Source organism: Myotis yumanensis, unplaced genomic scaffold (assembly GCF_028538775.1).
Source record: "Myotis yumanensis isolate MYYU_CA2020_CCGP unplaced genomic scaffold, mMyoYum1.0.hap1 SCAF_3, whole genome shotgun sequence".
NCBI lineage: Eukaryota > Metazoa > Chordata > Mammalia > Chiroptera > Vespertilionidae > Myotis > Myotis yumanensis.
Genome location: NW_027223754.1, coordinates 113,843,649 through 113,859,311, shown reverse-complemented (window position 1 = coordinate 113,859,311; position 15,663 = coordinate 113,843,649). Strand labels below are relative to the sequence as shown.

At 42.2% G+C, this 15,663-nt stretch overlaps 1 long non-coding RNA gene across 2 annotated transcripts in view; it reads right to left on the bottom strand.

Annotated features, from left to right (window-relative positions):
- The window catches only part of LOC139005216 (uncharacterized), a 91,483-nt gene that overhangs the window by 24,567 nt on the left and 51,253 nt on the right, over positions 1–15,663 (bottom strand). For both annotated transcript variants that reach the window (XR_011470646.1, XR_011470645.1), the window contains exon 3: positions 1,089–1,147. This is a non-coding gene — a long non-coding RNA (uncharacterized lncRNA). The remainder of the gene's footprint in view (positions 1–1,088; positions 1,148–15,663) is intronic.

The following is a 15,663-nucleotide window of genomic DNA, read 5'->3' as shown; positions in this document are numbered from 1 at the left end:
AACTACTGGATACAGAGTTCAAAACAATGGTTATAAGGATGCTCAAAAATCTTAATGAGAACTTCAAGGGACTTAGTGAGAATTTCAAGGATCTCAGTGAGAATTTTAAGGAAATTAGTGAGAACATCAAAGATATGAAAAAGAACCAGCCATAAATTAAGCATATACTAACTGAAATGAAGACTAATTTACAAGGAATCAACAGTAGAATAGAGGATGCCAAGAATCAAATTAGCAACTTGGAAAATGAGGAAGCAAAAAACACCCAATCAGAAGAGCAAAAAGAAAAAAAATGAAGATAATGTAAAGAGCCTCTGGGACAACTTCAAGCATACCAACATTTGCATTATGGGGATGCCCAAAGAAGAAGAGTGAAAGCAAGATATTGAAAACCTAGTTGAAGAAATAATGTCAGAAAAATTCCCCTACCTGGTGAAAGAAATAGACTTACAAGTCCAGAAAGCACAGAGAATCCCAAACAATAGGAACCCAAAGAGGCCCACACCAAGAGACATCATTATTAAAATGCCAAAGGTTAAAGATAAAGAGAGAATCTTAAAAGCAGCAAGAAGAAAGCAGTTAGTTACCTACAAGGTAACCCATACAACTTCCAGCTGACTTCTCAACAGAAACTTTGCAGGCCAGAAGGTATTGGCAATAAATATTCAAAGTGATAAATAGCAAAGACCTACAAACAAGATTACTCTACCCAGCACAGCTATCTTTAGAATTGAAGGTTAGATAAAGAGCTTCATAGATAAGAAAAAGCAAAAGAAGTTCATTACCACAAAACCATGAAATGTTGAAGGGTATTCTTGAAGAAAGAAGAAGAAGAGGAAGAAGAAGAAGAAGAAGAAGAAGAAGAAGAAGAAGAAGAAGAAGAAGAAGAAATATGAATAATAAAATGGCAATAAATACATAGCTATCAACAAGTGAATCTAAAAATCAAAACAAACAAACAAACAAGGAATCTAATGAACAAAATAAACTTATGAAGAAAATAAAACCAGAAGCATGGAAATATGGAACAGATTGATAAATCACAGAGGGAAGAGATTAATCAAAGAACATATACATACATGCCTTACCTATGGACACAAACAATAGGATGGTGAAGGCCTGGGCATCATGGGAATCAGGTGTAAATCTGTAATAATATCAAAAATAAGGAATTTTTAGAAATAAAAATACTAAAAATTAAAAAATTAAATTTTGTTAAGATAAAAAAATAAAGCATTTCAACAATTCTTTTGTATAATTGAGATCCTTATTTATAATTTTACTAGAGGCCCGGTGCACAAAAATTTGTGCACTCAGGGGGCGTCCCTCAGCCCGGCTTGCGCCCATTTGTAGTCCAGGACCCCTTGGGGGATGTCCACCTGTCGACTTAGGCCCACTCCCTGGGGGATCAGGCCTAAGCTTGCAGTCAGACAACCTTCTGGCAGCCAGGGAGCCCTTGGGGGATGTCCGACTAAAGACTTAGGCCCCCAAGGGAGCTGTGATGAGGAAGCTGGGGTGACAGAGGAGCCACGCTGTCCTGCACCGCTGCCCTGGGTCAGGTCGCACACAGGCCCCCCGGGCAGGCCAGCGGATCGCTGCTGCCCTGCCTGGCCGCCCCGGATCGCAGATAGCAGGCCTGGATGGCGGCAGGGCACGCGGGATGGTGCTGTCCCGCCCCACCACCCTGGGTGGCAAATAGCAGGCCTGGATGGCAGTGGGGTAGGTGGGATGGTGCTGACCTGCCCTGCCTGCAGTATGCAAATTAGTCACCATCTTTGTTGGTGGTTAATTTGCATATCATGCTGATTAGCCAATGGGAGGCGTAGTGGAGGTATGGTCAATTACCATGTTTGTCTATTATTAGATAGGATGAGTTCAGGTTTTCAAAATTAGTCTTCCTAAAAATGAGGCACTACTGTATCATTAATTCCAATCTCATCTACTGTGGTGTTCCATTGTCCCAATGCTACATAGAACTGTAAACACCACCACATTTTACTGAGCCCATCTTCATAATACTTAATTTTCTATGATAATTATGACTTAAATTCATTTGCTTTAAATTCAAGGTATGAGCCTACATTTTAAGACTCCTGACACCCACCAGGATGCACCAAAGATGGGAAGTATGCTGCAAGAGATTTATTGGAATTGCCTCCAGTGGCTTGAGGCCAGGCCTCATATTCCTCAAACATTAAAGCACTCCTGGCCCTTGGCCTTACATATGGCCTCAGACTTTTTCTCAACACAGCAGTCCAGGTACCCACTAACAATCAGAATTAGTAGGATGAAACTTATTTACCAGCTCTGGAATCTATCATATATTTGGTGAATTCCCCTTCAATTAAGAAATCTCAGTAGTGCAGTCACTAACTAGACAGCTTCATCTGAGCCCTGGCCAAGGCACATTTATAGATGATGGAATCGGAATCAGTGTGTTCTTCAGCTGAATGAACTGTCATAGTTCTGTTCCTTTACTATAGGCACATCAGAGAGGACCCATCGAATGAGGGGGTCAATCAGAGCTGAATCCAAACCTCATTCCTACACCTCACTTGCTGTAAATCCTGAACAAATTAACCTTTCTTAGTTGTAGTTTCCATAGCTACAAAAAGGTAGTAAAACCTAGAGAGTTGCTGTGAACTTAAGTCAGAGGTCCTCAAACTTTTTAAACAGGGCCAGTTCACTGTCCCTCAGACATTCCACACATGCGCACTGCGGGCCTGGGATGAGTCGGCTGCTAAGCAGGACAGGCAGCGGCGGCAAAAACACCCGGCGGGCTGGATAAATGTTTTCGGCTGGCCGCATGTGGCCCGCGGGCCGTAGTTTGAGGACCCCTGGTTAAATCAAGAAACAGCATAATGCCTAGCACATTGTAAACACTGAATAAATGGAAGTTGTTATATTATTTTCTGTTGTGACTAGTCTTAGGTATTAGGTTCTCCTGTGATGGGATTTAAATTAAATATGTACATTAGTCAGTGGAAACAGATCCTCAGTCCTCCAGTTGAGTTCATCCTGTAACAAGGATGTCCACCAAAGAAGCAACAAAAACAGCCTCAAATGAATTGTGTGTACACCTTCTATCCCAAACAGGGCTTTGGACAGGATCAAAAATTCCTTATGAGGTAATGAAGTAAGTAGCCAGCTGTCTCTGTGTAGCTGTGCTAACTGCTTAGCCAGCCCCTTTGGACACCTCTTTCCAGAGAAGCAGAAAACATGCTAGACACAACTGATTGCACAGAAGAACAAATCCTTTGCACCCAGGAGATCCTGGCAGTGGCTTCCATCCCAGGCATCCTTGCTTCCCACACAGCTGTGTCCAGGCCTGTTCAGTTTGATCAGAGGTCTACTTTGCAGAATTACTACTGTCTTGGCTAAGGATGATGCAGTGAGGAAGAAAGAAGGGAAGAGGAAAAGAGAAGTGTGTGTCATTGTAGTAGGTAGGAACTGTTTGCTCTAAGTGAGTTATGTAGATCAAGAACCTATCAAATGACATCTTTGATAGCCATTTAGGGTTTCCAGGATACCTTTTGACAAACCTAGTCTGGGCCATGAGGACTGGCATATAGCCATTTCAGAAAAGCACAAACAAAGACATTCTGATCAGAGAACATCAGCAAGAAAGAATAAAGATATTTTTAATTTGGATCCTTTGTCTTATTCTAGAAGTTAATTGAAAAGAATACTTCAAATCAATACCATATTGGACTGAGAAAACCACATATTTTCTGACATCCTGAGAGTGATATCACTAAATTTCATACAAATATACACAGAATCAGGCATTCAATGCAAGGAAATAGCTTTTGAAAAGCCCCCATAAGTGTGCTTATCTGGAACAATGAACCCCTTCCACACATTATTCTTGTCTTTTAATTAAAATGCTTATCAGTAATTCCTCCTCAACCAATACATCCATACACAAGAACAGTGGTCTTTAAACTTTAGCAGCCATAGGAATCATGTAGAGAGTTTATTATAACACAGATTGCTAGACTCCAGAGACTGTAATTCAATAGTTGTGGGGTTGAGTTTGAGTATTGGCATTTCTAACAAGTTCTCAGATGATGTCAATGCTGCTGGTTCCAGGGCCCATTCTTTGAGAACCGTTGCTTTAAGGATTTGTGCACACAGTTGATATTAATGATTGCTTGAGTGAATGAATGGGGAATGAATGAATGAATGAATGAATGAATGAAAGTTCCTAGCAGGGTCTCTGATATTGCTAGGATTGATATTTTCATCCTATAGGTATATCCTCTGCCAAACACACTTTTTATAATGAGCTTCTTCCACATATTATAAGCACTCAATAATATAAATGAAGGCTATTGTTTTTTGATTTGAAAATAATCTTTTTCATTTTGCCAGGTCAAATACTCTATGATAAGTAGTTCGTTTCTCTCACTAATGTCAGGGCACATGAAGTTCTCAACTGTGAAGGTGCTAGAAGTTTTCTGGATTCAGAGTGTGTCTATCCAGATGGACAGATTGAGGAGCCAGACTCTTCATTGCTTTCTCTGCTCTGAAAATTCTCAGCATTTCATTTGAACACATCAAATCAGGCAGGATTAAAGACAAAATGAGTTTGATGGGACAAGAATGGTGCCAGATTGGACATCATGACACTTCAGCCTTGAGAAAGCTGGTCTTGGGCCATTGGCCAGCTGGGACTTCACCTGGAGCACCTGCTGCTGCTGGCCTGTCTTTTGGCCTTGGTAGGACCATTTTTCAACCAAATTGGGCCACTCCTCATCCTTGACAACAGTGTAACAGCAGGTTCCATCAACCATGGTTGTTTCCCAGCTGTCTGTGGGCATGTTTCATAGCATCAGCTTTGCTCTTAGATCATTTTAAGAATTAATTATATTATGTATTACCATTGGAAAAGAACAATATATTTCTATATAAGATATAGAAGAGTAGAAAAAAGGGACAAATCACTCATATTCCCATCACCCCAAAAAGAACTCTGCTGACATTGACATTTTGTGTATTACTTTTTCAGTTCAGTTTCTAAGCTCAGGATTTTTTTGTGTTTAATATATATGTGATTAATATGTATCTATATCTTCTGCAAAACACACTTTCTACAGAAAAGGAAGGCTATTTAAGACTATCCTTTTCATTCTGCTCGGGCAATTGAACTGTGAAGGGTAGCTCAGTCTCTCTTGTTAATCTCAGGGCACATAAAGTTCTCAGGTGTGAAGATGCCAGAAGTCCTCTCTATCTAGTTTAAAAATTGTTTTGATAAAGCAAATTTAAAACTTTACAATTTAAAAAAGCTGATTAAAAATATGCTTACTTAGAATCATAAGCTGATTTTGTATTCTACATTTTTCATTTAAAAACATTATGTATATTTCCCATTGATAATATAAACTCTTATAGAATTATTTTTAAAATCTCCCTTTGATTCTTATTTTTTAAAATATATTTTTATTGATTTCAGAGAGGAAAGGAGAGGGAGAGAGAGAGACAGAAACATCAAAGATGAGAGAGAATCTTTGATTGTCTGCCTCCTGCATGCCCCTTACTGGGGATAGAGCCCACAACTCAGGCATGTCCCCTAACAGGAAATCGAACTGTGACCTCCTGGTTTACAGGTAGATGCTCAACCACTGAACCACACTGGCTGGGCCCTTTGATTCTTCTTTAGATTGGTTATAGGCAGAAAACAAAACAAACCCCCAAATCCCAAATGAAACAATGGTAGGAAAGAAAGTGCAAAAGGCAGCATTGAATCCTATTCAGTGCCTAACTCCAAGGCTATTCCAATGAGCCAATGAAAATCACATCATGATTGTAAAAATCAGAATTATCAGTTAAAAATGAATCCTTCAGCCTGATAATAAGTCTAAAATAAAATCAACTTGAGGCCCAACTTATCAAGTTTGGTGAGTATTCATTTACACAGATCACCAAATAGTTGTCAGCATAAATTAAGATAGATGGGTGTGTCCTCTGTTATGGGTAACAATGTGTAATTTCCAGAAGATTTGAATCAAAGTGTTAACCCTCTAACTCTTCTTCAGATTGCCTTTAAGTAAAATGGTGCCTCATTAATTCTGTCAGAGGATAATTTCATTCTCCATCCAGAGCTGATAAGCAGACATTTCTGATAGCACAGAGCGCTGGCTGGGGATTGGTTGCACTCTTAGAGGATGCAGTAACTCCACACTGTCACTGATTAATATGATGCTAAAAATGTAAACATGGGTCACTTTTTTGCAGAAATATAGAAATTATTTATTTCATTTGCTAAAATAACAAACTCACAGATATATATTTTTATTTTTCTCTATTAATTTTGCACTTTTATTGTCTCAAGTTTAAGTCTAAACATAATATGCTGAGATGCACACTTTATATTTCTTTTCACATATGAGTGAGATCATGTGATACTTGTCTTTCTCTGACTGGCTTATTTCACTTAGCATAACAATCTCCAGGTCCCTCCATGCTGTCTCAAAGGGTAAGAGATCCTTCTTTTTTTACTGCTGCATAGTATTCCATGGTATAAATAACCACAGCTTTTTTTATTCATTCGTCTACTGATAGGCACTTGGCTGTTTCCAGATCTTAGCTATTGTAAACTGCACTGCTATGAACATAGGGGTGCATACTTTCTTTCTGATTGCTGTTTCAGATTTCTTTTAAAAAATTTTTTTACATATTATTATTGATTTCAGAGAGGAAGGGAGAGGGAGAGAGAGATAGAAGCATCAATGATGAGAGAGAATCATTGATTGGCCTTCTGTATGCCCCACACTGGGGATCGAGCCCACAACCCAGCATGTGCCCTTGACTGGAATCGAACCCGGGACCCTTCAGTCCACAGGTTGATGCTTTATCCACTGAGCCAAACTGGCTAGGGCTCAGGTTTCTTTGGATATATTCCTAGGAGTGGGATCACTGAGTCAAATGGCAGCTCCATATTCAGTTTTTTGAGGAAACTCCATGCTGTTTTTCATAATGGCTGCTTTCCCACCAGCAGTATACTAGGGTTCTCTTTTCTACACATCCTCACCAGCACTTATCATTTGTTGATTTGCTGTTGGTATGTATTTTGACAGCTGTGAGTGATACCTCATTATCATTTTAATTTACGTCTCTCTGATGATCCATGACTTTGAGCATTTTTTCATATGTCTCTTAGCCATCTGTATATCCACTTTGGATAAGTGTCTATTTAGGCCCTTTGCCCATTTTTTAATTGGATTGTCCTCCTTTTGTTAAGTTGTATGAGTTCCTTATATATTTTGGATATTAACCCTTTATCAGATGTATCATTGCCAAATATGTTTTCCCATACAGTGGGTTCCCTTTTCATTTTGTTGATGGTTTCTTTTGCTGTGGAGAAGTTTATATTTTGATGTAGCCCCATTTGTTTATTTTCTTTTAGTTTCCTTTGTGCTAGGAGGTGTATCCGTAAACATATTACTACGTGTGATGTCTGAGAGTTTGCTGCCTATAGTTTCTTCTAGGATTTTTATGGTTTCATGACTTACATTTACGTCTTTTATCCATTTTGAGTTTATTCCTGTGTATGGTATAAGTTGATGGTCTAGTTTCATTTTTTTTGCATGTATCAGTCCAATTTTCTCAACACCATTTATTGAAAGACTTTCTTGACTCAATTGTATGTTCTTGCCTCCTTTGTCAAATATTAATTGAGTGTAATGTCTTGGGTTGATTTCTGGTTTCTCTGTTCTGTTCCATTAATCTATCTGCCTGTTCTTGTGCCAGTTCCAGGCTGTTTTGATTACAGTGGCTTTGTAGTGCAACTCAATATCTGGTATTGTGACTCCTCCAACTTTGTTCTTCTTTTTCAAGATTGCTGCGGGAATTAGAGATCTTTTTTGGTTCCATATAAATTTTTGGAGTATTTGTTCTAGACCTGTGAAATATGCCATTGGCATTTTAATAGGGATTGCATTGAATCTATACATTGCCTTTTGTAGTATGGACATTTTAATGATGTTAATTTTACCAATCCATGAACATGGTATGTTCTTCCACTTGTTTATATCTCCCTCTATCTCTTTTTTCAAAATCCTGTAGTTTTCTGAGTACAAGTATTTTACCTTCTTGGTGAGGTTTATTCCTAAGTATCTTAATTTCTTTGTTCCAATGGTAAATGAGATTGTTTATTTAGTTTCTCTTTCTGAGAGTTCATTATTAGTGTATAAAAAAGCCATCGATTTTGGGGTGTTGATTTTGTATCCTGCTACATTGCCAAGTTCATTTATTAAATCTAGTAGTTTTTTTGGTGGAGTCTTTAGGTTTTTCTACGTACAATATCATGTCATCTGTGAATAATGACAGTTTTACTTTTTCTTTTCCAATTTGGATGCCTTTTATTTCTTCTTATCTGATCACTGTGGCTAAGACTTCCAGTACTATGTTGAATAAGAGTGGTGAAAGTGGGCATCCCTTTCTTGTTCCGGTTCTTAGGGGAAATGGTTTTAGTTTTTGCCCAATGAGTATGATGTTCGCTGTAGATTTGTCATGTATGGCCTGTATCATGTTGAGATATGCTCCCTCTCTTCCCACTTTGCTGAAAGTTTTTTATCAAAAAAGGGTGTTGGATTTTGTCGAATGCTTTCTCTGTGTCTATTGATATGATCATGTGATTTTTGTCTTTCAATTTGTTTATGTGAGGCATCACATTTATTGATTTGTGAATATTGTACCCGCCTTGCATCCCTGGAATAAATCCCACTTGGTCATGGTGTATGATCTTTTAAATATATTGCTGGATCCAGTTTTCTAATAGTTTGTTGAGGATTTATCATATTATGTTCATCATTTTGGCCTATACTTATCTTTCTTTGTAGTGTCTTTATCTGGTTTTGGAATTAGGATAATGCTGGTCTCATAAAAAGAGCTTGGTAGTGTTCCTTCCTTTTGGATTTTTGTAATTGTTTGAGGAGTATAGGTGTTAGTTCTTCTTTGAAGGTTTGGCAAAAAGTCCCTGAGCATCTTACTCAACCTGTATCACTGACTAAGCAGCCGCAGTTTCCTAGGCGTGCCCGGGTGCTTGCAGAGCAGCAGGGAGCCAGCCGCCCCGTCCTACTGAGCTTGCATTCTGCCAGCAGAGGATGGGGATGTGGGGAGGAAACAGTCTCGGACAGACGTGAGGTACATCCGTTAGAGGGTATGGGCACCATGAAAACATGGGAATGAAGCCACATAAGGGCTCTGCGAGGGGAGGGGCAAAGGGAGGCTCACTGAGGGAAACTGGTCAGAGAGCAGGCAGACGCCTGGAGAAGGGCATCGGGCAGAGGGGACAGCCCACGGAAGGGCACCAGGATGAGCAAGAGGCCGAGTGGAAGGGGGTCAAGGCTGGGTAGGGGGGCACATCCTGCAGGGATCGAGGGCCCATGAGAACCTGGCATCCCCTGAGTGCAGAAGGAGGCACCAGGGCTGTAGGTGAGGACCCGCTGGCTTCTGTGTCAGGAGCAGACTGAGGGGGAAGAGGAAGCAGGGAGACAGAAGGAGGTGACAGCACCCTCCCCCAGGGCGATGCAGAGATGGTGGAAACTGGCAGTCCAGGTGGCGGCTTTGGGGTGTGCTGGAGGGAAGCCAAAGCATGAGGAACGATGTGTGTGGCGGGGTGAGAGGTGAGGAGGCTCCATGCTCAGCGGGGTCCCTGGGAAGGCAGGGTCTCCAGAAGCTGTCGGCAGGTGCCATGGGGTCAGATCCTGTTTGTTTTGAGGGTCTGATTGTAAAACCCAGACCTTAGTTTGAGCTCCACACGAGGGACATGGAATGTTCACGACCAGCCGCCCACCCTGACGTCCAGGAGGTGGGTCATTCCCGTTTGGCTGCCCTAATCCCTCCAAGTCCCTCCCTCCACCAAACTCTCTTCAGTGATGACAAGTACTTATTGGAAACAAGCAAATGGTTTTATTTTTGGCACACAAAAAACCAAAACAGTATTATAGAAAACAAACGTTGAAAACTAGGAAAATGAAGCCCTCTTATGGATACACAGATCAGCTGTGTTTGGAACCGGGGTCACCTGTGACACAAAAGGGCTCAGGGTCCAATGCAAAGGGCTTGCCCAGGTGGTCTGACTCCAATCCCCAGCTCCAGTTTCCAGGACAGAGAGGATCCCGCACCACAGATCAGAACGGCCGAGACCAGCCCCTAGTCCTGCAGCCTAAGGCAATGCTTGCGATGCTTCTGGAGAAAAAAAAAAATGCTCCTGAGATGCTGGGACAGGTCGACCAGCATCCAGATCGCTGCCTCTAACTCCCACCCGGGGTCTGTGGTGCTCCCAGATCTGCCCCTCCCTCTCCTTCCCACTCCCCCTCCCAGGCGAACTGTGGATGTCCCTTCCCATCCTCCAGCCTCCTCAGCTCCAATGGCAGGTAGGGAGGGTGAGGGGTCATGTGGGGAATCTGAGGGCCTCGAGGAAATGCCACTTGAAGAGCCAGAGACAGTGTCTGTCCACCTGCCCCTCTGGCTGAACCAATTAACACAGAGGCCTCATGAGTGCGTGTTTAGACCTGGTCCTCCTCCCTCTCCCCGACTCTGCCACTGAGTAACTTGGCTGTTTTGACCAAGTCAACCTCTGGAGTGTTAATTCTCTCTCCTTTAAAATGAGAACAAGAGCCCGGCGGGTGTGGCTCAGTGGTTGAACATTGACCTATGACTCAGGAGGTCAAGGTTTGACTACCTGTCAGGGCACATGCCCAGGTTGTGGTCTCGATCTTCAGTGTGGGGCGTCCAGGAGGCAGTCGATCCATGATCCTCTCTCATCATTGATGTTTCTATCTCTCTCCCTCTCTCTTCTTCTCTGAAATCAATGGAAGATATCCTATATAATAAAAGCCTAATATGCAAATTGTCCCCTCGACCAGGAGTTCCACCCCTCACTGTGAAGTGCACTGACCACCAGGGGGCGGTGCAGAGCATGGCAGCTGTTGGTGATGAGGCACTGGCAATAGGCAGCAGTGGAGGTGCTGCCAGCTCCAATGGGCTTCCAGGTGAGCAGGGCTGCAGCTTCCAGGACCGCAGAGGCCAGTCGGGCTCACTGTAGGTTCCTGCAGGAGCCGGTCTGTGAGGCCAGCTGGGAGAGAGCGCGCTGCCTGCCCAGCTTCCATGTGGCGCTGCTGGGCAGCCCAGAAGCCCACACTGTACCCTGGCTCTCAGTGTCCAGCCACGCTTACTGTATCTTCGTGTGGGGACTCAGGTGCTGTGACTCAGGCGGAGGGAGACATGTGGAGGCCCCGGGGGCCCAGGTGCTGCCCAGGGCCCAGAAGTCAGCTGGGACCTGCCCTTCCATGCCAGACGCTTGCACTTCGATTGCCGGCCAGGCCTAAGGACCACACCTGTGCACAAATTTTGTGCACTGGGCCTCTAGTTGTCTAATAAGATGCTATTTAGCCTCCATGTGTTTGAATATCTTTGGGTGATTTTATTGTAGTTGATTTCTAATTTTATTCCACTGTGATATAAGAAGATGTTTGATATGATTTCAATGGTCTTAAACTTGTAAAGACTTGTTTTGCGTCCTAACATGTGGTCTATCTTTGTGAATGAACCATGTGCACTTGAGAAGAATGTATATTTTGCTGCTTTGGGGTGAAATGTTCTATAAATGTCAATTAAATCCATCTAACCCAGTGTGTCTTTTAGAGTCACTGTTTCCTTGTTAGTTTTTTGTCTGGAAGATCTATCCAGTGAAGTCAGCAGGGTGTTAAATTACCCTACTATTACTGTATTGTTATTGATCTCTCCCTAAAGTCCTCTGGAAGTTTTTTTTATATATTTTGGTGTTCCTTTCAGTCAATCCCTTTAGTATTATGTAGTGACTTTTGTTGTCTCTTGTGATGGCCTTCATTTTGAAGTCTATTTTGTCAGATATGAGTATTGCTACTCCAGCTTTTCTTTCTTTTCCATTTGCATGGAAATTTTTTTTCCATCCCTTCACTCTCATCCTGTGTGAGTCATTTGTTCTGAGGTGGGTCTCTTGTAGACAACATATAGTTGGGTCATATTTTTGTATCCATTCAGCTACCCCAGTGGTTGGCAAACTGCGGCTAGCGAGCCACATGCAGCTCTTTGGCCCCTTGAGTGTGGCTTTTCCACAAAATACCACATGCGGGCGCGCACATACAGTGCAATTGAAACTTCGTGGCCTATGCGTAGAAGTCGATATTTTGTGGAAGAGCCACATTCAAGGGGCATAAGAGTCGCATGTGGCTCTCGAGCTGCATTTTGCTGACCACTGAGCTACCCTATGTGTTTTGATTGGAGCATTTAATCCATTTTCATTTAAGGTTATTATTGATAGGTACTTATTTATTGCCATTTTAATTCTGTATGTCTAGGCTTCTCTCTATATTTTTTCTTCTCATTAAAGCATTTCTTTTAGCACTTCTAGCAATGTTGGCTTATGGTGATAAACTCCTTTAGCCTTTTTTGTTTTCTGGGAAGCTCTTTATTTCCCCATCTATTTTGAATGATAGCCTTGCTGGATGTAGTAATCTTGGTTTCAGATCCTTGCTTTTCATTACCTTGAACACTTCATGCCATTCCTTTCTGGCCTGTAGACTTTCTGATGAGAAGTCACCTTACAGCTTTATGGAAGCTCCTTTGTAGATCACAAATTGCTTTACTCTTGCTGCCTTTAATTTTTACTCTTTGTCTTTAATATTTGGCATTTTAATTTTGGTTTGTCTGGGCATGGGCCTGTTTGGGTTCTTCTTGCTTTGGACTCTGTGCCTTCTGAACTTGTGTGACTTTTTCCTTTACCAAGTTAGGGAAGTTTTCTGCTATTATTTCTTCAAACATGTTGTTTATCCCTTGCTCACTTTCTTCCATTTCTGGTATCCCCATTATGTGAATACTAGAGGCCCAGTGCATGGATTTGTGCACTTTGAAAGTAAATTAATTAGAAGGAGGCTGGTGGGGCGGGACTGGCCTGACAGCCAGACATGCCCTGGAGCCAACCTCCCATGACCCCTCCCCAGCCGAACTGTACCTGGATCATCTGTGGAGTGAGTGGGGGCCCTTAGGCATGTGGGGGTCCCTTGGCCTGGCCTGCAGGGATCAGGGCGAAACTGGCAGTCCAGCATTGGGCTGAGAGGTCCCGGAGTGTGAGAGGGCACTCTGCAAAGTTGCTGTTGCTCGGCAGCTCCTGTGTTGAGCATCTGCTCCCTGGTGGTCAGTGCACATCATAACTACCAGCAAGTCAGCTGGTTGGCCAGTCGCTTAGGCTTTTATGTGTATAGATTGTTACATTTCATTTTGTCCCACATCTCCCTTAGGCTGTCCTCCTATTTTTTGTGTTTTTCTTTTTGGTTCTCTGATTGAGTGATTATTTTCAACCCTGTCTTCTAACTCACTGATCTGATCCTCAGCTTCCCCTAATCTGCTGTGTATTCCTTCTAATGTGTTTTTTATTAATGCGATGCCATTCTTTATTTCTGACTGTTCTTTTTTCATATTTACTGTATCTTTTATCATTCTGTTAAGCATTTTTGCCATCATTATTCTGAACTCTATATCAAATAAATTTCTTATCTCTATTTCATTTATCTCTTCTTTTGGAGAATTCCCTTGTTCTTTCATTTGGGGGTTGTTTTTTGTCTCCCCATTTTTGCTGCCTTTTTGCATTTGTGACTATGTATTAGGTAGATCTCCTATGACTCCAAATATTTGGTGCAGGACAGTGTCAAAAGCTGTTTCTGACTAAGTGGATCAGGCAAAGACTCAAATCCTCCAGATACCCACTTTTGTCTGCAGACTGATTGGATTCAGTCTTGAGTAGCCCTCAGACAATTGTCCACAGGTGTGAGGAGAGGTTTTCCAACAGTGTGGGGTAATTGCTTCTTAGAAGCTAATTGTTAATCTCAGTTTCTTAATGGGCCTTAGAAACTCCACAGGGTGGGGCAAGGGGTTTTGCAACAGGTTGGGGCAACTGTCTGCCCCCCAGGCAAAAATTGCCTGGATAGCCAAGGTCTGCCTTTGAAAGCTGAGCTCCTCAGCATGGGGGAATGACTCAGCACAGGAAACGGGTGTCTTCCTTCCAAGCTCTAAACCCCCAACCCCCAACCCTGACTTCTGCTCTCATAGCTCCAGTCCACTCTGCCCTACCTTTGCCAGAGCCCAAGCTGAGTGGCTGTACATAAAATTTTGTGTGTTGGCTTTTTAAGAGTGTGACTGCATTTCCAGCCATCTCTCCCTGGCAGACAGCAACCCTGCTGCTTTTCACAGCCAGATGTTATATGGGCATGTTTCTCAGCTCTGGTGCTCTCTGCTGAGGGCTCAGCTTGGGAATTAAACCTCAGAGTTCTCAGAGGCAACCCCTGACAACTTAGATATCTCTCCAGAACTTTACCTGCTGTCTTTGGGAGCCCTGCCAGCTTTTTCTCTCTTCCTACCAGTCTCTATGCAGTCTCCACTTTCTGTCCTTGGTTATCAGGGTTTTCTCCAGCTAGTCTTCAGTTAATTATTCTGGATGATTTTTTGTTGTATTTTAGTGGTAATTCCAGTTTGGTCCTGGGAGCGTGTCTATGTAGCATTCACTTACTCTGCCGCCTTTTTAAATGTCTCCACAGATATATATATATATATATATATATATATATATATAATATTTTATTGATTTTCTACAGAGAGGAAGGGAGAGGAATAGAGAGTTAGAAACATCAATGAGTGAGAAACATTGATCAGCGGCCTCCTGCACACCCCCTACTGGGGATGTGCCCGCAACCAAGGTGCATGCCCTTAACTGGAATCGAACCTGGGACCCTTCAGTCAGCAGGCTGACACTCTATCCACTGAGCCAAACCAGTTAGGGCTCCACAGATATATTTTTAAAAAACACAACTTAGTGGATGAATATATATTTGTATGCACGTGCATTGCTTAATCTTTTTAAGAGCATTCCAAAAACACCCAGTAAAAAATTTTGAAGACACTAGTCCTATTAAAAAAACAAATAAACTTTGCCATCATTGAGACCAAATTATGCTCCTTGACATGTAGAGGCTCCAATAAAGCTTATCCTAGTTATGTTGGCCTGTGTGTGAAATGACCATTCTATTAGTCCTCTCAGGCTGCCATAATGTGATGCCACAGACTGGGGTTTAAATGGCAGAAATCTATTCTTTCATAGTTCTGGAGGCTGAAAGTTCAAGATCAAAGACTTGATCTTCTGGAAGACCAAAGTTTCCTTCAACAGAATGGCAGGTTTGGTTCCTTCTGGAGGCTCCATTCCATGCCTCTTTCCTAGCTCTGGCAGCTGCCAGCAATGCTTGGTGTTCCTTGGCTTGTAGACACATCACTTCAATCTCTCTCTTCCAAACCTTTGTTGTCCTGTGGCCTTTTCTCTATCTGGGTCCAAATTTTGCTTTTGTAATAAGTACACCAGTCATTGGATTAGGGCCCACCCTAATCCAGTATGACTTCATCTTAACTTGATTACACCTCCCAAGATCTGAGTTGCAAATAAAATGAGATTCACAGGTACCCGCGGTGAGGATTTGAACATATCTTTTTGGGAAACACAAGTCAACCCCAAAAGACTACTTACTATGCTCTGACAATAAGTGGTATAACAAATGGACTGGAGAAAGCTCATCTTCAAAGCCACTTTTCAAACATGTGGTACTCACTTAGAAACAAAGCCAACAGATTCTT